This window comes from Suricata suricatta, chromosome 17, assembly GCF_006229205.1.
Source record: "Suricata suricatta isolate VVHF042 chromosome 17, meerkat_22Aug2017_6uvM2_HiC, whole genome shotgun sequence".
Classification (NCBI taxonomy): domain Eukaryota; kingdom Metazoa; phylum Chordata; class Mammalia; order Carnivora; family Herpestidae; genus Suricata; species Suricata suricatta.
Window position 1 is genome coordinate 46489372 of NC_043716.1, and position 22696 is coordinate 46512067.

Consider the following 22696-nt stretch of genomic DNA (forward strand, 5'->3'; position numbering starts at 1 on the left):
TGCTGGTTTAGATGACCTATCACGTCAAACAGTTTGATGCACAATTTAAACCAATGGCCATTAGAATGGGTTGGAATGAAGGATAACTAGACAATTTCATAGAAATCCAGCCTGCCATTTCCTTTGCAAGTTTACATTTGTGAAGTAAGTCAGTTACCAAGCCGGTTATTAGGAGCTTAATTGTGCGTGATGTTGTGGAGGTTTGGGTTATTCTGAGCACAGAGCCTGATACAAGAGTCAGCGTGCAGGTAGTTTAGTGGGGAGGGGATTCCGGGAATTTGAAGTGAGGGAAAGTGGAGAATGAAACAAGGAAGCAAAAATCCAAAGAAAGGTACGTCATTGATTGAGTTTCTGCTGAGAGCAGGGGTGACTCCTTCCACCGAGGACCTTGGATCATCTTCTAGAACACACCATGGAATCATCCCACCAAAGAATGAGAATCTGGAGCGCTTATCCACAGCAATCCAGCTCCTTTCCGGTGAGCATATGCCTCGGGGGCATCTTCTTCTGCGTTTTCTGGCCACACTTGCACTTCCTGGCCGCTAGGACCCTGCTGCCTGCTCCTGCTCGTCCTCCCTGAGTAGCCTTCACCGTCCTTGGAGAAAGTGCAAGGTGGCTAAATGGAGTAATGCCATAGCCCATAGGAGGTGAAATGGAGTATGAGTTCCTGCCTCAACTGGGCTGTGATCAGACAGCTCAAAGGGATGTGGCCCAGGACACCCGATTCATCTAGAATTGAATGGAAAGAGTGAAAGTGGAATAGAAATATAGATGTTTTTTTTTTATTTTTCTTCTGTTTTTTTACTTATTTAAAAAAATTTTTTTACTGTTTTTATTTATTTTAGAGAGGGAGCATGAGCAGGGGAGGGTCAGAGAGAGAGGGAGATACAGAATCCAAAGCAGGCTTCAGGCTCTGAGCTAGCTGACAGCACAGAGCCTGATGTGGGGCTCGAACCCACGAACCGTGAGATCATGACCTGAGCCAAAGACGGACACTTAGCCGATTGAGCCACCCAGGTGCCCCTACTTATTTTTGAGAGACAGAGACAGACAGCACAAGCAGGGGAGGGTCAGAGAGAGAGGGAGACACAGAGTCCGAAACAGGCTTCAGGCTCTGAGCTGTCAGCACAGAGCCTGACATGGGGCCCGAACCCATGAACCGTGAGATTATGACCTGAGCCGAAGCTGGACGTTTAACCGACTGAGCCACCCAGGTGCCCCTAGACGTGTTTCTCTACACAATAGTCTTCCCTACATAACTGCACTGAAAATACTTCCAGGGATTTGAATCATGTTTATTTGCCCATAGGAGCCCCAGATAGTCAGACCCAGGAGCTTATTTCCTGTCCTTCACCAGGCCTCCGTAGCAGGATGATGATGGAATACCAGATGCATAACACTACCATAGCAAAGGAAGCAAGAGAGGCCATCAGCAGACAAGAGACTTAGACACATTTCTGGAAGCAGCCGAGACGCCCGGCGATCCTGTTCCGCATGAAGAGTACAGCCTAGGAAAGAGCCCATCTTCCTCATCGGAGCCAAGAGAGGCCCAAGACTCAGAGGAAGGGTAGCAGAAGAGAGATGTGAGGGTGAAGATAGGATTCATTTAAGGTCAGTCTGTGGCGTAGGCGATTTCTCTCTCGTGAGCCCAGAATGGGGAGGCTTCAGGCGCTTATTGTGAGGCTGCGAGAACAGTAGGGAAGAGTGGGGGCACACTTGTGTGGGAAATGATGCCTGGGAGCAAGACCAGCGCTTGGAGGCTTCTGCATCCTAACTGCTGCCTCGCTTCACCTTCAGCCATAGTGACCCCTTGCACATACAGACCTTCCAATCTGCATTTTGCCTCTTTGATCTCAGCTATGAGCAGAAAACCCTGGATCATCTGACATTTGAGGCATGCCTCAGAGGGACAAGAGAGAAGAACGAAACAGATGACTCCAGAGAAAACAAGGAACATCAGGGAGGAAAAAAAGTAAATGTAAGGAAAGCAAAACTAGAATACCAACTATGGTATTATATTCACAAAAGAACAGACTGCTATGAACATATCACAAACCAAGGCATAAGAAAGGGCTTTGAAAATGAAAAATTATTTTTAATGTTTGCCAGAACTAACATCAGGAAAATCGCCCACAAGAGAGAACAAAAAGCAGAGACAAAAATATGAGTGTACAGCTGCAGCTTTCAAAGGTGAGCCGTCAATGATGAAACCAGGGTGCTCAATATTTAGTCGATGTTCAAGGAACAGAAAACAGAATGGAGGGATTATTATCAATGTAACAAGAGTAGTGAGGTTCAAAAGGCTGAAGGATGTGCGTCCTCAGACTGAAAAGGTAAGTCTACATCTCACACATCGTTGTTAAATCTCAGGATAGCAGGAATAAAACCTTCCAGAGAAAAAAGGCTCCCCCTACACAGAAGCAAGATAGATGCGCACCGTATTTCCAATAATGGTAAGAGATAAAAATGCCTTCATCAGAACTACAAAAGAAACATTTCTTTCAAACCAGATTACTACAAAAGGCAAAGTTCAGTCAGTCATTAGGCTGGAGATAGACATTGCAGATATGTAAGGATCTGGAAAGTTCATCTGCATTTCTTTGGCAGTTCCTTGTAGATGCTCCTCCATAAATTCAAAGGAGTAAATATAAAAGGACTACAAATTCAAGGACTCAAGCAACAATGGATCCAAATAAGAAAGGAGAGAAGAGAAGTTACAGACTGTCTGCACAATGAGCTTAGAAAACATGAGGTCCACATCAGAACAGATATGGGGTGAAGGAAAGAAATCTAGTTACTATTCATGAAACTTCTTAATCGTGCTAGGAGACTGTAATAGGAGAAAATTCGAGGGTGACAGAAGCTAGTTGGAATGCTCAGGATTGGGAGTGTGGGGGAGAGACCTACCAGAAGCAAAATGTAGTTATACAACACATTATCTGGTTGTGTTTTGAGCAATAACGAGGTGCTGTGTTTAAATTTCACCTTTTGAAATCAATTTAAGTACAACACACAGGAAATTTATTGGTAGTTACAGATGTAACATGAAGGTTACCAATCTTAACAGAAGTACATGTGATAGAAGTATATACTCAGACAATCAAGGTTGTGAGAATGGTTAGGGCAGGTGAAGGTTAGGCAGTTCTAATATACTCATTGAATTAAGTTTAGAATGAAGAGACCATCCGTAATTGCTGAAAAGTTGAATTATTTTATTGAGAGCAGTATTTTTTTGAAAGTAGTATTTTTAACTTTGGGGGGACCCTCCACATTGTTTCCATAGTGGCTTTATGGGTTTACATTCCCACCAGTAGTGCACAAGGTTTTCTTTTGTCTCCATCAGAAAATTAAAGATAGAACTACCATATGATCTAGCAATTCTACCTCTGAAGGAAATTAAATCACTATCCTGAGATGTCTACATTCCCATATTCGTGGCAGCATTATTTACACTAGTCAGGTTATCAAACCAACCTAAGAGTCTATTGATGAATGCATGGATAAAGAAAATGTGGTATATATACACAATGGGATACTATGCAGCCATAAAAAAGAAGAAATTCCTGCCATTTATCATAACATGGATGGACCATGAGGGCATAATGCTAAGTGAAGTAAGTCAGACAGACATAGACACATACCATATGATCTCACTTACAGTGATGTCTTTAAAAACCCAAACTCATAGAAGCAAAGAACAGATGGCAGTTGCCAGAGGCAGGGGAGAGGGGTGTGTGAGTGGAGAAATTGAGTGAAGATGGTCAAACAGCACAAATTTCCAAGTATAATTAAGTTCCAAGGATGTATGCGGCGGCCATCGTTAGCGCTATTGAACTGTGTGTTTGAAAGTTTCGGAGAGAGGAAACCTTAAAAGTTCTCATCACAAGAAAAAATACTGTGCTTACACGAGGCGATGGATGTTAACTAAACTCATTGTGGTGATCATTTCATGGGATGTACCTGTGTCCAATCATTGTGCTGTGCACCTTAAACTTACACAACGTTCTGTGTCAATTATATCAATAAAACAGGAAAGGTGTTATAAAGGTAACCAAAAAAGGAACTGAAAATGGTGGAGTAACTATATTTCAAACATGGAGAAGGAGGGACGGTAATGGCGTGAGGAAGCTACATCTTCATCTTTCATAGCAGGAAACAAATAGGTAGTGAATAGGTACGTAGTTAATGGCCGGTTATGGCCAGATTTTTCTTTTTCTGTTTTCCTCTCTACTCTTTTGTTTCCTGGGGCGTTGCTCAGACTTAGGTTCCTGAACAGTCTGGGCAAATTCTTTACTGGTTAATTCGTAACGCACTTTTTTCAGAGACATTGGGAGCTACTCAGAGGACATTTTCAACTTGCATCTGATATTTTGAAAGGCAGCTGTCTGGCATCCTGCAAACCACCTTATAGCGCCGCCATTACTATGTGCCTATAAGGGTGGTCGCTAAGGTATTTTTGTCATTGGTGCAACAGAGTATTTACATTCTAGGTTTAGGAAGGCAAGGATAAGTATCGATCGGAGCAATTATTGGGATGAATAACTCAAGACAAACGGGAAACCTTATTTATACTCCGCAGTGGTGGTCATGGATGCACGCAGCGGAGTGACATGTTTTTCTGTTGCCGAGGTGAAGACCAGAACTTAGGCGTAGCTTCATCGGCATAGAGAGTACATCAGTCAGCCCCCCTGGTATGGTACTCAGCATCATAGCAAATAGAAGATAGAAAATCTAAGGAGACGGAGGACTCAGAAGAATGCTCTGAGCAATAGAAACTGCATGAAATATTAGTGAAATAAGTAGAAGACGACTGATTGAGGCAAGACTTCCTTAATAAATCCTGAACATCTTGTTGAAATGTAATTTCATGATGCAATAAAATTTGAGGTGAGAAGCAAAATATCAGACATTCATAAACTGATACTATTTCAATCAGGTAATTCACCAGTGTATGGGAAGTCGCTCCATGTGGAAGAATCTTGTGCTTTTTTTCCACGTATGTTAGTTTAGATTTCTTTAGAATTGACATGTTAGTTAAATCTTTTCTATTTATCCAGCTGGCAGCTGTTTTTAAAATAAGATTAATAATGGTTATTAAAGATTTTAATTAAAAAATGTTTAAAGTGCCCCAGCCACTTGAGTCTAAGACTCTATACAAATTTCCCTGAGTTCTAAGGCAAGGAGATTTAATTAGCTAAAACAGTGCTGTCTAATCGTGCAGATGAGGAAAATCAGAGGTCCTGGGAGCCAATCCTGACTGCTGCTTGCAAGGTTTTCAAACTAAAATAGATACATTAATACAATCTTTTAAAGTACCCATTTTATCATTTTTAATGGAAATTATAAAACCTACATATTTGTTAGAAGGATTTCAGATGTTTCTGAAGCTGTCTATAAAATCTTGAAGCATACAGAATACACATACACAATAATTTTCTCAAATGTAGAATTGAAACAGAGGGCTGTTTAAGTGATGTGGTTTGTATTATGCATAGCATTTTAATTAGCAGCATTTACTTTATTATATACATTCAATTACAATTATACAGAACTGGGAAAGATTCTTCCTTTATGACTTATGAAATTGGTGTATGGTATATACCCACATTTAAGACATCTCACGATAAAATTAAACAACCCTTTATGTAATTTTCTGCTAATAAAAGTAATGTGTACTTTCTGATTTCTTTGGTTACATTCTGAGTTCTAAATTTCTCCCTCCTTATTGGCCACTGCACAGAATAAAATTAGGGTTGTAAACAGAGTGCTGTATCCATAGCAACATTCATTTCTGTTTCAACACATTGCAGGTATTTCCTTCCATGCTTATACTTTCGTGGGGTTTGCCAGTTGCTTGGGGGATAGATGGCTCGATAAATGCCCTGAGGAAAAAAAATCCAGTGATCTCAATATACCAGACCATGGCAGAGGGAGGAGACCAGATGACTAGGCGTTAAGGTTAAGGTTAAGGTTGAGGCTCAAACACTCAAGTAGGTCAGTTTTAGAACAATGAATTCAGATCAAATGAAAAGGACTCTGAGATTCCAGGTAGTTAAAACAAGAGATAAAAAGGATGTAATTACATAATATCAAGAATCTAATCACAACAAGAATGTAAACACTACCAGGAAACATGTAGTAACTCTCCTTTTGGAACACGTATAACATCAGGAATCCAAATTATAAAGCAAACAAGTATCAGAGGTTGAGGGGAGCAAAAAGGTTTTAGTCGGGCAGGTGCCCCAAGTTCATGGCCATGAGCCTATCTTAGAGGCAAGGTCTCTTTTGGCCAGAGCCCTCCTGGGTGTGCCCTTCCTTAGCAGGGAATGGACAGGCATGTGCAACTTTGTGTTTGAGGTTAAATGGGAGAGGGAAGGGAGTTTCTGAACCTTTTCGGTTATTAAAAACCAATCTGTCTCCTACATGTCTGGTGAGGTGGTTCAGTCACCAGTTAGCTTAACAGGCCTTGGAAACTTCGTGAACACTGACTCATGGAAGTTATAGGTAGTGATATGTCCAGAGCTTGTAATCACAGAATGGTTTGCAAAGAGCTCTGTGTTAAATTATATAAACCATTTTTGTTAACAGAACTATCAATCTTAAAATACATCTGATGTCTGTTAGTACCTCAGGAAAAAAATCAATTTATGTATTTAACAAAAGTGTTAGGCTGATTGAAACACTAATTTTTTTTTTTTTTGCTCATCTCTAAATTTACTTACAGCATTTTTCTGTTTTTCTAAATTAAATTTTTTTCATGTTTGTTTAATTTATTTATTTATTTAGAGAGAGAGAGAGAATGAGCAGGGGTGAGGCAGAGAGAGAAGAGAGAGAATCCCACGCAGACTTGGCGCTGTCATGGCAAAGCCCCATGTGGGGCTCCATCCCACGAACCTTGAGACCATGACCTGAGCTGAAATCAAGAGTCGGATGCTCAACTGACTAAGCCACCCAGGCGCCCCTGCATTTTTCTAAGATATTTGCAAATCTGTGTGTATTCATGATCTTGATCTGGGTAGCTTTTTTTTTTTCTTAATTTATTTTAAAAGTCTGTTAAGATCAGCATGCCTCTAGCTAAGTATATGAATCTCTAAGATGCGTAACTTTAGTTAGACTACGCAACTGTCTAGTTTTACCAGGTGCAAGAATATAATGTTGAGAAGAGATTAACATTATATCTAGCCAGGTAAATTCTTAAAAACAATAGTCTAAATCCTTCTGTAAATTAATTCAAAACCTTTATTTTTATATCATTGTTATGAATCGTGTTTCTAATGTCCGCATGCCAGTTATTATAGAATTATTTCTTTTATTATTTTTTAAGCCCACTTGGGGGGAACACACACTGGTGTAGTTCCCCTTATGTATTTTCTTTGCTTTTGGTGTCAACATCCAAAAAACTCATTGCCAACATCAATGTCTAGGAGCTTACGGTTTTTTCTAGGAGTTTTATGGTTTCAGGTCTTACATTTAAGTCTATAGTCCAGTTTGAGGGTTTCGGGGGTTTTTGTATATGATACAGGATAATGGTCCATTTTATTTATTTATGTATTTATCGCATGTGGCTCTGCAGTTTTTCCAACAGCATTTATTGAAAGGACTGTCCTTACCTCATTGTATATTCTTGGCTCCTTTGTCATAAATTAAGTGACCATGTTTGTATGGCCCTATTTCTGTGTTTTCTATGCTGTTTTCTTGATCTTGATCGATGTGTACTTTTGGGTCAGCATCATACTACTGCTTTGGGGCTATTTTGATCACTACTGCTTTGGGGGGATTTTTTTGATCACTACTGCTTTGGGGGAATTTTTTTTCTTCCAAGATTTTATTTAAACTCAAGTTAGTTAACATATAGTATAGTATTGCTTTGGGGAGTACAGTTCCGTCATTCAGCAGCTACATGTAAATACCCAGAGCTTAGCCCGGCAGGTGCCCTCCTCAGTGTCCATCCCCCCATGGAGCCCGTTCCCCCTGCCCAACACCCCCCAGCAACCCTCAGTTTGTTAATCTTATCTATACACAGAGTCTCTTAGAGTTTGCCTCCCTCTCTGTTATCTTACTTTTCCTTCCCTTCCCCTATGTTCATCTGTTTTGTTTCTTAAATTCCACATATTAGTGAAGTCATATGGTATTTGTCTTTCTATGGCTGGTTTATTTTGCTTAGCATAATGCACTCTGGGTCCATCCACCTCATTGCAAATGGCAAAATTTCATTCTTTTTGATGGCTGAATAATGAGAACTATTTATACCTTTTGAATATACACTTGAATATATTTAGGAACCAACTTTTTATCATCTTACAAAGCCTCAGCTACAAACATGTTCATAAAATTAAAAGTTATTTATTTATTTATTTATTTTGAGAGAGAGTGAGAGAGAGAAAGCCTGTGCACGTGGGGGAGAGGGAGAGAGAGGATCTTAATCCGGCTTCACACCCAGCACGGAGCCCAACAAGGGACTCAATCTCACAACCGTGAGATCATGACCTGAACCAAAATCAAGAGTGAGACACTTACCTGACTGAGCTACCCAGGCACCCTAGGTAATTTTAAAGTGAAATGGCTATTTTATTAAAAATTAGCAATTATGTATTTTATATTTATAAACAGAAGCAAATAATATCATCATGGGTTTAGTTAGTGCTCTTTTTTGGTAATGATTTGCATTGGCTTTGCTTGCAATGTATCTTTTGACATTAAATAAGTTCATTTTATGAATAGAAAGGTGAAGGCAGCATGTAACAGGCCATATACTAGGCACAAATTATTATAGTAAGTTACATTAAAGTTTCACTCTCTCATCGGGTCGCTGTGTTGATGTCACGTTCATACAGAATGCTTCTCTGGATTAAGAGTAAGGTGGCCTCCCTCTCCCTTCTGACGTGATAAGGTAAACATAATACAAGTATTCTGACACTCAAGATACCTTGGGAGGCCCACCTGCGCAGTAAACCTGTCCTATAAGGTCAAATTGACTGGAGAGCATACTGTGCTACTCTGCTGGAAAGATGGATTTCTTGGATACTTATCCGGAGCTTTCAAAATCCCTAGACCTAGATCCGTCAAGAATTTTTTACAATTAGTGAAAATATTAAACTAGATATCTTCACTTGTCATCTGATGGTGGGGGGGAGGAAATGGCTGAAATGACAATATCATGTCTCAGATTATTGACTTATTTGTATGTTTTTATTGCACACTGAAATTACAGATGTGATTCTGGTGTTTACATGGTACTGATTTAAACATATCGTGTGATCTTTCTGTAGTAGTTTCTGTACATGTTTAAAGAACTAGTTGCATCAAGGGACTAGGAAAGCACACGCGATGGGGAGGAGATGCTGCTGGAAATGATGATAAGGGGGTGCGCCGCGTCCATTCTGACAGCGGGGGTCCCTGAGTCAGCTCCCACTTCTGTGGGAGGCAGGACTCCCTTCTCGTCCATCAGCTCCTTGTTCTCAAGTGAACTATGTGTGTTTCTGAGTGTTCTAGATTTTCTTTTGTTCCATCAAGCCGCCCAAACTCGTGAGCACTTGGCTTCAGAAAAGTCAGAGGGTTGTTAGCATAGTTATCAGTGTTTTCTGAATGGCACTAATGTGACGTGTGGGTTCTTGTGACCTGAGTGTGTACAGGATGTTTGGAGAGAGTGGCCAAACGGGCACAATACCGAGGTCAGAGCTTCGTTTTCCCAGGACGGGCACGTACAGTAAGTGGAGACAGTATTGAAATCTGCTTTCCACTTACTTGAAAGTCATTCTCTATAGGAGAAGGTTTCCAGTGAAGAAGAATTCAGCCTGAAGCTTATTTTTCGCCCAAGGCCAAATAGGTTACCTGTTATTCCTGGAAAGACTCTATGAAAAAAGAAAGTAGCTTTACGTGCTTCTAGATGCTGAAACCACCTCTTCCCCACACGTAGTCTCTCCTGTTCGTTAGCCCTGATGTTGCACCAACGTGTTGTGGATCATGCGTCCGTTTTGGCTTTTGAATACTTAACACTTTGCATTCTCAGGATGAGATTATTACCAGTGGTGTTTGTAGGTAGTGTCTTTTTTTAGTGGAAGCATTCTCACCTGGAATATTTCCACGCTTACAAGTCCATGTGAGTCCGGAAAATAAGCATTTATATTTTGTGCTGCTATTAATTATTTATATAGTTTAATTTTTAAAATAAATACCCATACACAATCATTTTATGTCTGGTCGACATTCCACTTGCAAATTTCCAAAATGGGTCAATGTGTTCCGAATCTTCTTTCTCCCCTTTTAATTTTACGTAAACTAAGAGCAATTTGCTGCGGGCTTTTTATTCACTTTCCTCAAGACCTATTTTCAAATAGATGGTTTGGGTGGTACTTTTAGAACAGCACTAGAAATTTCAACATCACTTATGAGTGTTTAGCAATATCATCATTACTCACAAAAAAACAAATGCAGCCTTCATGGTTGCCAATTCCTGTGACTCATTACATGTTCTGCTTCTTTTGAAGTTTTTTTTCTGCAGATAGGCATGTAAATTACCGAGAGCTTTTTTTTTTTTTGTATTTTACTCTTCTTTCCTTCCTGCTTTCCTTCCTTCTTTTCTTTCTTCCTTTTGTCGGTCTGTCTGTCTGTCTTTCTTTTATTCTCTATGTAGAACACTCCCTTCTTTTACAGGTAAAAACGTATTACCTTTCTTAAGCCCTTTGTAGTATATCCCCAAACTGACTATTTGTTGTTCTAAAATTTTTACCCAAATTAAAGTTTTTCTTGCCTTTCCTATATGCTAAGCTCTGTCCTCTCTTTCATCACCTAATTTAGGTGTGTTCGTGCGAACAACAGTACCACAGTTTATTTTAATTTTGCATCTAGAGTTCCTTCCAGAGCTAAGCAGTCTCTTGGAATTTGGAGGAATTCTAGCCCTTTCCTTGCAGAGGAAATATTGTCACTGAACCACAAAGTGGGCTAATGATTATATTTTTAATTCCCAGGCCTAGTAACTATAGAACAGGAGTCTAAAAACACAGATGTTCTTTAAATACACCAAAAATTCATATCGGATGCCCAAGAAAGGTTTGAATTATTTGAAGGTACATCTGCTGGCTCTTAGTTCTAAATATCTCAGTCATTTAAGGGATGTAAAATGTATTTTCCATTTGATAGAACATCAGCATTATGATTCAAGGAAGTTCTGTTTGCAGCTTAGATCCAGCAGGTTAAAAATAGATAAAATGCTGTCCTAGGAACCTGAAGACTTGGTTTCCTACCGAAGCTTTTATGTGACTTTAACTACATCCCTTAATATTCTTCTTTCGACTTTTATTAACTGCCTGTCTTTCCTGTGGCATATGGGAGCACGTTTTAAAAGCTTTAGCCCAGGGGCGCCGGGGTGGCTCAGTCAGCTGGGTGTCCGACTTCAGCTCAGGGCATGATCTCTCAGTTTGTGAGTTCGAGCCCCGTGTCAGGCTGTGTGCTGACAGCAGCCTGGACCCTGCTTCAGATTCTGTGTCTCCCTCTCTCTCGGCTCCTCCCCTGCTTATGCTCTGTCTCTTTCTCTCTCTCAAAAATAATAAACCTTAAAAAATAAAAATTTTTAAAAACCTACTAAAAAAAAGCTTTAGCCCTATAAAAATGCCATAAACTACAAACTTTTATTTTAAAAAATTACCTAACATATAAAATAATTTTATAAAATTTGGCTTAATGTGAAATCTTTGATTTCCAAGAAAAATGTCAAAAGGTGTATCATATGTCATATGATGAAATTATGTGGTAAAATAAGCTTCCTGTTTTCACTATTTATATGAATTTCAGTTTTTATTTGTTTTTATCTTTTATTATTATATTTAATACAGTTTATTGTGAAATTGGCTAACATACAACACCCCGTGCTCATCCCAATGAATTTCAGTTTTTAAATAACAGTAAATCTAAGATCTCATGTAAGATATAGTTTTATACAAGATATACATTTGCTCTCTAAAATAGATTTGTTAAACTTTTACAGAACATTACTTTTTACTGATCCAACAGTATTCTCCTCATATTTTCTACTATTGACTTTTCAACGTATATGCTGTCCTTTCGTGAAATCTGAATATCCACTTTCACATCAATACTATATATTTAATAAAATCTCAGAAATACATATTTCATTCAAAGTATTCCTTTCATAAAACAACAACAACAACAAAATGAGAGGGGTGCCTGCGTGGCTCAGTCAGTTAAGCATCTGACTCTTGATCTTGGCTCAGGTCAGCATCTCACAGGGGCGAGGTTGAGACCTATGCCCTGTCCTGGGCATGGAGTCTGCCTCCGATTCTCTCTCTTGTTTGTGTCTCTCTCTCTGTTCTCTCTGTCTCTCTGTCTCTCTCACCCCCACCCTAGTCCCTCTCCCACTCAGGCACACACACACTCTCTCTTTCTCTCAAAAAACAAAAACAAAAACAAAAAAAACCTCAAAAGACATAAACCAAAATGGGACATTTTACTTGGGTGGAATGAAAGTTCTATCAGAATAAGAGCCTAAAGTTTTGCTTCAGAAATAACTTAGACATAAGGAGTGATCAACAACCAAACAGAAAGAAAGCTGCTATTTTAAAAATTTAATAGTTGGTACTAAAAATAAACAGTATAAACTAATAACAAAGGTATTATGTACTAGATTATATATCATAGCTAACAGAGAGTCATCTGATTTCGGCTCAGATCCCCATCTCACGGTTTGTGGGATGGCGCCCTGCATCAGGATCTGCGCTGACAGAGCAGAGCCTGCTTGAGAGTCCCTCTCTCCTCTCTCTCTGCCCCTCCCCTGCTTGTGCGTTCTCTCACTCTCTCTCAAAATAAATAAATAAACTTAAAAAAAAATGATGGGCATCATAAAAGAAAAACACATTTAAAATAGGAATATGACAGAAGAAATAAAGCTAAGTCATTCTACAATGAACTCCTGTGTGTATGTTTCATAAAAGTAAATAGCAGACAGCAAGGATATTTTTTCCAAAGTTACTCCTAGAATTTCCCATCTGGTCACCATAGATTAACCCCAGTAGTTTAAACTGCATACATTTATGTTCTTGACAATGCCAGTTGGTATTTATTATAATGACCTTGAATTAGTTTATGGTCCTGGAATATTTTCAAAATCTTCAAAGAAAGATTGAAGTATTATAAGCGTATATGCAGCAACCTGCCCTCCTTAGCAGGGTGTACTCAGTGCGTGCAGCTTGTGACATTGACAATGAGTTAATTGTCTCAAGTCTGCCGGCCGCGCAGACCGATTGCCCTAGTGCTTCCTGCATGAGCTAAAATGAAAGGACCGAGTGAATAAAAGACGAAAAAACATAATCTCTCAAGGCCGCTTAACTGCAAGGTGTGAAGTACTCTGACCTTTTCTGCATGACGTTACCAGCCAAGAAATTAGATGGTCATTTCTTCAAACCTTTACCTACCTGTGAGGTTTTCATTCCTGCGGCATTTATGAGTAACTTCCTCGAAAGGATGAAGATGCACACAGCGTTTCACAGCTCTCCCCCGCACCCCACAGAGATGAGCAGGCACATCACAGAGTTTCACTCCACGCTCATAATTCGTGTGAGACGTGTAGGTGTGTTCAGATTCTGTGTCCTCTTGCTCTGGGAGCCTCTCTGAAGCAGTTACAACAGCTAGCCAAGTGTCGTCCACCTCCATGCCTCTCTACTTCCTCGTTGCAGCCTCTGTCACCAGCCAGAGAAGGTCTAAGGAAGACGGGGAATGATGTCAGGGCCCCTGTTCTGAGGGTCTTGCCCTTTCCTTGTGGGAGGAAATTTCCACTGAGAAGGAAGTTAGTCGTCTAGTTTCTTTCTTTTGAAATGCAATCCCAAACCATTTCTTGTGGGGATTCTACCTCTTTGGTAAACCTCATTATGAACGAGAACACAACTCTTCAGAAATAGCCACTGAAGGCTCATTAGTAGATGTGGCCTGGCAGCTCCCTAAAATATAATTCAGTGAGGATGTTTAGATAAATGGACACACAGATGGACAGACCAATGACTGACAGAGCTGAGCAGAGAGCTATGAACTACCTAAGGCTCAAAAGTCTTGAAAGACAGGAGACTACCTGGAGGGACTACTCACCATTTTATGAACACCTCCGCCTCAGACCGGTCCTCACTGAAAGCTCTTACTTTTTATCACTTTGTTTGTTTCTTTTTAATCCCGTCTGTCCATACTGTCTGACCCTCCTACTGCCTGAGCTGTGGTGTTCATTACACACCAGTTGTCCTGACTCAGAACGTTAATTGGGGTTGAACTGTTGGATTTCATTTGTTAGACACACTAATCATCTGTCATTATTTCTGGTACTTTTTTCTTTGAAAGACAAAAGCAGTGTTCTTACAAGGTTAAATTCTCTTTTACGCTAAAGTTTCTGTGGGACCTATTTACAATAGAAAGTTCTATTGTATTTGATATTTATAAAATAATGTTAAAAAATTGAAAGGCCATAACTTAAAAGAGTGCGTTTTCTTTTAATCTGTAAGCTTAAATCCAGAAATTTATTTGTTAGGTTTAACATAATGAAAGAGGAGAAATTATTTTGATCAGTTTTATATGACTGTAAATAATGTTTGGTGGCCTTACTGTTAACCATGAATAATTAAAGTGTGTCTTAGAACTCTTATTATGTTGCTCTAAAGAAAATATATCAGTTTAAACTTTTCTATATAATAATGAAAGGTAGAGAATAATGAAGTAATGTGATGTTCAAAACCATAGTTGAAATCCCCTATGAAAAACCCACAATAAAAAGAAAAATTGTCAGAGAGGATTGTGCATTTCTATAATTAAGATGGTATTAACAATAATTACTGTATTACATTTTGAGAAATTATCTGTTAGAAGCATTCTCCTTGCCATCTAGGCATAAAACATCTGCATTATTAAAAAATACTTTATTGTGTTGTGTCTTATACATACAAAGACTATATGTCATAAATAATATTTAAGCACTAATGCACACAGTCAAAATGAACGTCAGGAGCCGACCACCCAAGTGAAGATTTAGAACACGCTGACTCCACTGACTCTGCCCAGATGCCCTTCCTCTCCCCAGTTCCTGGCGTCTGCCCCAGAGGCGACCATTGGCCATACCTAGGTGTTGATGGTTACCTAACATTTTTTTCAGCAGAGCGTTATCACATATCTGTTTCCTAAACAGTATATTGTTTGCTTTTGCTTACTTTTGAACTTTATAAAAATGGGTACATATTATGGGTAATCCATGATTTGAATTTTTCTCTCAATATTTTTTTTTCTCTCAATATTTTTAAGATCATCCATTCTCTTGTGTACAGTTCCAATTTATTCATCTGTCTGGATATAATGTCCCGTTATGTGACATGAAGCCAATTACTTGTGATACACATTCGGGTCATCTCTAGTTCGGGGGCTCTTAAAACTCCACTGTGCACATCCTTGGACATGTCCTTGGTATACGTGTATAAGAGTTTCTCTACAAAATGTTGGGACACAGCTTATGAAAATGTTCAACTTTTCTAGGTAGCGCCAATTTAATTCACAATAGGGTTTTGTCACTTTGCACTCATATCATTAACATGCAAGAGCGCCATGATACACATCCTTGCCCACAGTTGGTGCTGTCAGACTTCTTAATTTTTGCATATATACTGATTATAAAATGAATATGCATTTTCTGATGAACAATGAAGTTGGACACCTTTTCACATGTTTACCATTCAAATTTTTCCTTCATTCATGTTGTAGCCAACATTATTAGCTCTCATTCCTTTTAATTGCTGAATAATATTCTGTTGATTATCCATATTATAGTTCTTCATTCATCAGTTGATGGACAGTTTGTCTACTTTTTGGCTGTTATTAATAATGCTGCTGTGAACATTCATGTACAGGTTTTTGTGTAGAGATATGCTTTATTTGTCTTGGGTATATACTTGGGAATGGAGAGAATTGATTTTTGTATATTATGTAAGGTAGGGATCTGATTTCATTCTTTCCCATATGAGTAATTTATTTTCTTAGCATAGTTTTGAAACTAGATCATCATTGCCCTTCAAAAGTGTAATACCAGCGGGGCACCTTGGTGGCTCATTCTGTTGAGCTCCTGACTCTTGATTTCAGCTCAGGTCATGATCCCTGGGTCATGAGATTGAGCAGTGCGTCAGGGCTCTGTGCTGACAGCACAGACTCTGCTTAGAATTTTCTCTCTCTTCCTCTGCCCCTGCCCTGCTCGCATTCTCTCTCTCTCTCTCTCTCTCTCTCTCTCTCTCTCTCTCTCTCTCCCTAAAATAAATAAATAAAAATTTTAAAAATGAAACTTTTAAAAAAGGGCAATTACCAGTTCCATCCAATGTGACCTTTTTTCTAGGTTTGCTATTAGGTTCGATTAGTCAAATTTTCCTATTTTTTTATGATAATGCTATACAGTATTAATTTCCGTAAAATTATCCTAGGCCGTGATCTGTGGAGCGACAGGCCACTTGTTCTTGAGGAGTATCAGGGGATTCTGTTCCTCTTGTACATTTTAGGTTCAGCTTGTCAAGTTTCTTAGAAGCTTTTGTTAAAATTTTAATTGGATTTGCACTGATGCTATCAGTTTGGGGAGGACTGTTGGGGAGGCTTTCCATCCCCATGATCGATCTCTGTTACCTAGATCTTCTTTAATGTCTTATAAAAAGGCTTATAATTTTTTCTCTAGAATTTTGCACATCTTTTGGTAGTCTTATTTCTGAGAATTTTATATTTGTTATAGTTATTCACGGTATTTATCGTTTCTGGCATATAAGGATTACCAATAATTTTTAAACATGGATCTTTCATTCAAACACCTTTTTAAACTCTTATTATTCCTAGTGATTTGTACATTCATTTCGCATCCTTTCTATAGACAATCATGGCTTTCATGACTGAAGACAGTTGGTTTTCCTTTTTTTTTCTTGTCCTACATTTATGAAGGTAAATAGTGGTTAACATGTTTTCTTCTTCTTCCTGATTTCTTTTTCTTCTGCCCGCACAATAAATAATGAATAACATTTGCTGCATTTTTGGTAAATATCTTTCATCTGGTTAAGAAGGGTCTCTTCTGGGATGCCTGGGTGGCTCAGTTGATTAAGCGTCCAACAGTTTTGGCTCAGGTCATGATCTCATGGCCCATGAGTTCGAGCCCCATGTCAGGCTCTTTACTGACCGTGCAGAGCCTGCCTTGGGATCCTCTCTCTTTCTCTCTCTGCCTTTCCCTGCTTGTTCTCTTTCTCTCTTTCAAAAATAAATAAACTTAAAAAAAAATGGTCTCTTCAGTTCCTATTTGGCCAAGAGTTTCTGTCATAGACTCTTTTTCTAAATGTTTTTTCTGCTTATTAAGATACCCATAGGCTTTTTTCTTTTAATACATTAATGGAAAAATTCACCATAGGTTATTTTTTACCACTACACCAAATTATGTCCCACCCAATTTTTAAATGATATATTATTGCTGGCTTCAGTTTGCTAATGAATTTTGAGAGACATTGACCTGAAGTTTTCTTTTTTAGACATGCTTTTTAATTGATGTTATGCTAGCCTCACAAACAGAGTTGCTGTGTGATCTTTTTTTCTATTCCCTGGAAGAATTCATCTAAGAGTGAATTATTTGTTTCTTAAAAATTTGGTAGATCTGGCCAGTAGAGCTATATTTCATTTCTGGAAAGATTTTTGACTACTATTTAAATTTTTCTAATGGTTGCAGGATGATTCACATTTTCCAATTTTTAAGCCAGTTTTGGTAAATGTTTATAGTTCATGAATTTTTCCTTTTTATTTAAATTTGATAATTTACTGGCACTTGGCAGATTTTGAGAAATGTTAAACTGTCCTTGCGTTCTGTAGAACTTGGTAATAACATTTTATTTGTATACATTACGAGACTCAATTTGCATAATTCGTTTAGGATTTTATGTCTGTGTTCATGAATGAGTTGACCTATAACTTTTGTTGCTCTTCATATTCTTTTCACCCTTTGTTATCAATATTATAACTTCTGAAATAGTTTGAGAGTACATTTCTCTGTTCTCTCCATGAGATTATAAAAGACTAGAATGATCTACTGGGAGATTATTTTAGAATTTACCTGTGAAATTATCTAAACTTAGTGTTTTCTTTGTAGGAAGATTTCTCACGATTTTTCAATTTATCTAATTAGATTGTTTTATTTCTTCTTTTTGACATTTTATATTTCCTGAGGAATCCGTTTCACCTTGATTCTCCAATTATTGGTGTAATCTTTCATTTTTATTTTTGTTTCTATTTTTTTTAAGTTTATTTTGAGAGACAGAGTAAGAGGGGCAGAGAGAGAATCCCAAGCAGCCTCTGTACCACCAGCATGGAGCCCGATGTGGGGCTAGAACCCAGGAACCATGAGCTCATGACCTGAGCCAAAGTTAGATGCTTAACCAACTGAGACACCCAGGTTCCCCTAATCTTTCTTTAAATTTTTTTTTGGAGAGAGAGTACACAAGTAGAGGAAAGGTAGAGAGGGAGATGGGGACAGAGAATCCCAAGCGGGTTCTGCACTGTCAGCATGGAGCCTGACATGGAACACAGCCTCACGACCATGAGATTATGACCTGAGCCAAAATCAAGAGTCAACTGCTTATCCGAGTGAGTCACCCACGTGCCCCTGGCCATAATATTTTTATGGTATGATCTTATCTCTTTAATCTCTGATGGATTTGTAGTAATTTTTAAAGAAAGCTAGTATTAGTTATTATCTCTTTTTTCTAGGTAATATTGCCATAGCTTTATTTTCAGCCCTAATGTTATTTATTTGTGTCTTCTCTCCTGTTTCCTTCATCAGCCTTACCAGAAATTGTTCTATCTTATAATTTCTTAAATTGGCCTTTTTCATTAACAATTAGCCTTTTAAAGCTAAATAGCATGTTATGGCTACATATTGCTTTCATTTCACCTTAATCCTTCAGGATTTCACAAGTAATATTTTTCATTATCAATCCCTTCCAAGAATTTTTATTTAAATATTATGAATTTATTTTTTATTAGGAAATATGTTAACATCAATCAATTTAAAAAATTGTTTACTGTTTATTTATTTTAAAGAGAGAAAGACAGAGAGCATGTGTGAGCAGGGGAGAAGCAGAGAAAGGGAGACAGAAGATCCCAGGCAGGCTCTGGGCTCCATGCTGATAGCAGAGAGTCCAGTGTGGGACTTGAACCCACAAACTGCGATCATGACCTAAGCTGAAGTTGGATGCTTAACAGACTGAGCCACTCAGGCGCCCCAACATCAATCAATTTAAAAGTCACAAAAATAGATACAGTAAAATATCTCCCACGAACTTAGGACTATTGACACTAAGCCCCTCATTCCTATTTAAAACGGTACAGATGTAAAAAGAAAAAAAATGTCTTGAGTCTTCTGCCAGATTCTCAGCACTTTAATTTTTATCTCAAATTTGTTTTGAACCATCAATTATTTAAAAAGTATGTTTAAAACTTTGAAGTATTGGGAAATTATTTTGGTTTTATTGTTGCTGTTTGTGTCATAGTTCCTATTTAATTGCAATCATCTCACTGGTGAATGAAATTTTTTCTTCCTGATGAATGAAATTTTTTAAAATATTTAATGATACTCTCTTTTGAGAGTGCCTTTGGTTAACATTTTACTCACGTAACTTTTTCCATTTCCTTAGTTTCAGTTTCTTCATGTCTTCAGTATATCTCATAAAAAATTGACATTGCACCAAAATGTCAAAATTAATTTTGATTTGTTTAAATATCTAAGCCATTACACTCTTTTAACTAACAATTTTGGTCCATTTATATTTATTGTAATTATTATTCTTATTTATTTTAAATGTCAAAGTAAGCAAGGCTCAGCTCTAGCATTTTTTTAAACATTTTTTTAATGTTTATTTTTGAGACAGAGCATGAGTGTGGAGGGGCACAGAGAGACACACACACAAAATCTGAAGCAGGCTCCAGACTCCAAGATGTCATCACAGAGCCTGATGTGGGGCTCGAACTCATGAGCTGTGTAATCATGACCTGAGCCTAAGTTAGACACTTAACCAACTGAGACACTCAGGTGCCCCTGCACTTATTGTAATTATAAATAGAATTTACTTTTTTCATCTTTTCCACTTTTTTCTATGCTTCGTTTTTGCTCTTGTTTATTTTTTTTAAATGACTTTGTTTATTTTGAGAAAAGGAGAGTATGTGTGCAAGTGGGGTAGGGGCAGAGAGAGGGAGAGAGAGAATCTTAAGTAGGCTCTGTGCTGTCAGCACTTGAACTCACAAACCATGAGATCATGACCTGAACCGAAATCAAGAGTTGGAGGCTTATCCAACTGAGCCACCCAGGTGCCCCACTTACCCTTATTTTTAAAATACTTTATTTAAAAACATTTTTAAATTTACAGAGAAATTGAGAAGATAGTATAAAGTTTTCCCATATACCTTGCACCCAGTTTACTTTATTATTAATATCTTATATTAGTATGATACTAATGATTGTTTAAGTTATGCACCAAAGTTGATGTGCCATCATTAACTGAAAATCCATACCTTATTCCAATTTGATTAGTTTTTACCTAATGTCCTTTTTTTGGTTTCAAAATCCCATCTAGAATATCACATTACATTTAGCTGTCATCTTTCCTTAGTCTCCTCTGCTGTGATTGTTTGTCAGATTTTCCTTACTTTTGATGATCCCGACAGTTTTGAAGAGTGCCCGTTAGGAATTTGTGAAACGCCCTTCACTGCAATTTAGGATACTCTGCAAGGAATATTTGTTTCTTCTCCCCCATTTATTAATTTATCAAATCATTTATATGAGTATGTACTCATGGATATTAATTCTTTGAAATATAATCTAATCCTTTTTATTTTCTCAAATTGTTCCAGCTTTGGCCACTGGGGGCTCTTTCAGTTGGTTCCTTGTTCCTTTACTATGCTCTCCTCAAGGAGCACTTTCTTACTACTAGCACAGCAAGGTGCTCTTGTTCATCTTGTATTTCCTGCTCATTCTTAGGGTCAGTCATGTGCCCAAGGGCCAGTGTTTCCTTTTACTGGGGAATGGCACTAGAACCCAAAATCTGAGTGCTTGGTGTATTTGTTGCTACTTGGATGTCATTTACTGAATATATTCTGTTTTTCCCTCACTTTGCCTCCTTTTAGATTTTCTCTTTGTCTTTTGTGTTCTGTCCTTTCATTACTTAGTATATAGATGTGGAACCCTTCTTTCCTTCCTCCCTCCTTCCTTTTCCATCCTGTTTGATATTTATTCTGCTCACTAATTCTATAGATTCTTGCTTTTCCTCAGTTCTGGAAAATTCTCAGTCATTGTTGCATATCCTCCCTATCTTCTCTTTTCTGTCCCCTCCTTCGGGAACTCCAGACATATCTTAGATATTTTTATTTTACCTTCCATAGCTGTAAACATATCACTTACAGTTATCATCTTCTGATATTAATGGGCTGTGTTCCGAGTAATTTATGAAGACCTCTCTTCTGTTTCATTACTTTTTTGCTTCCACTATGTTTAAGCTGTCTCAATTTATCTATTCTTTTATTCAAAAATTTATTTTTGGAAATTATATTTGATTCTTTCTTAAATATGGTAATTTTTGCTTAGTCTCTTCTGACTTACTCATTTTGTGATTCCATCTTTTTAAAAAAGTGTTTATTTCTTTATTTTGAGGGGGGGAAAGAGAGAAGGGGAAATCAGGGGAGGGGCAGAGAGAGAGGCAGAGAGAGACTCCCAAGCAGCCTCCACGCTGTCAGTGCAGAGTCCAGCATGGCTCCATCTCACGAACCATGAGATCATGACCGGAGCTAATACCAAGAATCAAATGCTTAACCAACTGAGCCACCCAGGCGCCCCTTTAAAATTGTTTTTAATGTTCCATCTTTTGTTTTTTAAAATATCTAATGCATGTTATTTTATCTTATTTTTCTGATAATTCTCATATTTGAAGTGCTTGCTAGTGGGAATCTGTTTTTGCCAAATCTTACCAATGGTGACTTTTTTTTTCTGGATTTAGTAATTTTCTAATTATGAGCTCATTTTTGGTTTACCTTAATTAATGGAAAACTTGGAGACATTAAGCTGAAGAAACTTTTTTCCAGAGGGAATCTGTTTTAATGTCAGGCAGGAACAAATAATGCTATGGACCTGGAACCCCTTTAGTCCTGGTCCAGGCTCTCTGACTTAATTCCATACAATCGTGTTCAGCTCTCATATTCCTCGCCCCAGAAGCTGCAATGCTAATAAAAGACATTTGTCCTCAACGATACATTGCCTTTTGGCACATGCAGTCTTATAGTGTGTGATATTTGTTTTGTTTTTCTTTTGGATTTTTCTCTTACTTCCTATGAGCAAAGAAAGAAAACATTGTATTTTATCTAGAATTTAGTTGTTTCATCTCATGAGGGTCTCTCAGAATACCTAATCTGCCAAACTGCCTGAGGTAACTGTCCTAAATCACCAATTTTCCTCTCTCTTCCTTGCCTTCAACATGCATTTAGTTGTTCAGCCCTTTATAAAAAATGTTGATTTACTTATTTTGAGAGAGCACCAGTGGGGGAGGGGCAGAAAGAAGGAGAGACAGAATTCCAAGCAGGCTCTGTGCCATCAGCGCCAAGCCTCATGTGGGGCTCGAACCCATGAACTGCTATATCATGACCTGAGTCGAGTTCAAGAGTCAGA

At 38.1% G+C, this 22696-nt stretch overlaps 1 protein-coding gene across 1 annotated transcript in view; it reads left to right on the forward strand.

The window, feature by feature from the left end:
- The window catches only part of CEP112 (centrosomal protein 112), a 408254-nt gene that overhangs the window by 221142 nt on the left and 164416 nt on the right, over positions 1–22696 (forward strand). The gene's annotated exons all lie outside the window — the stretch shown is intronic.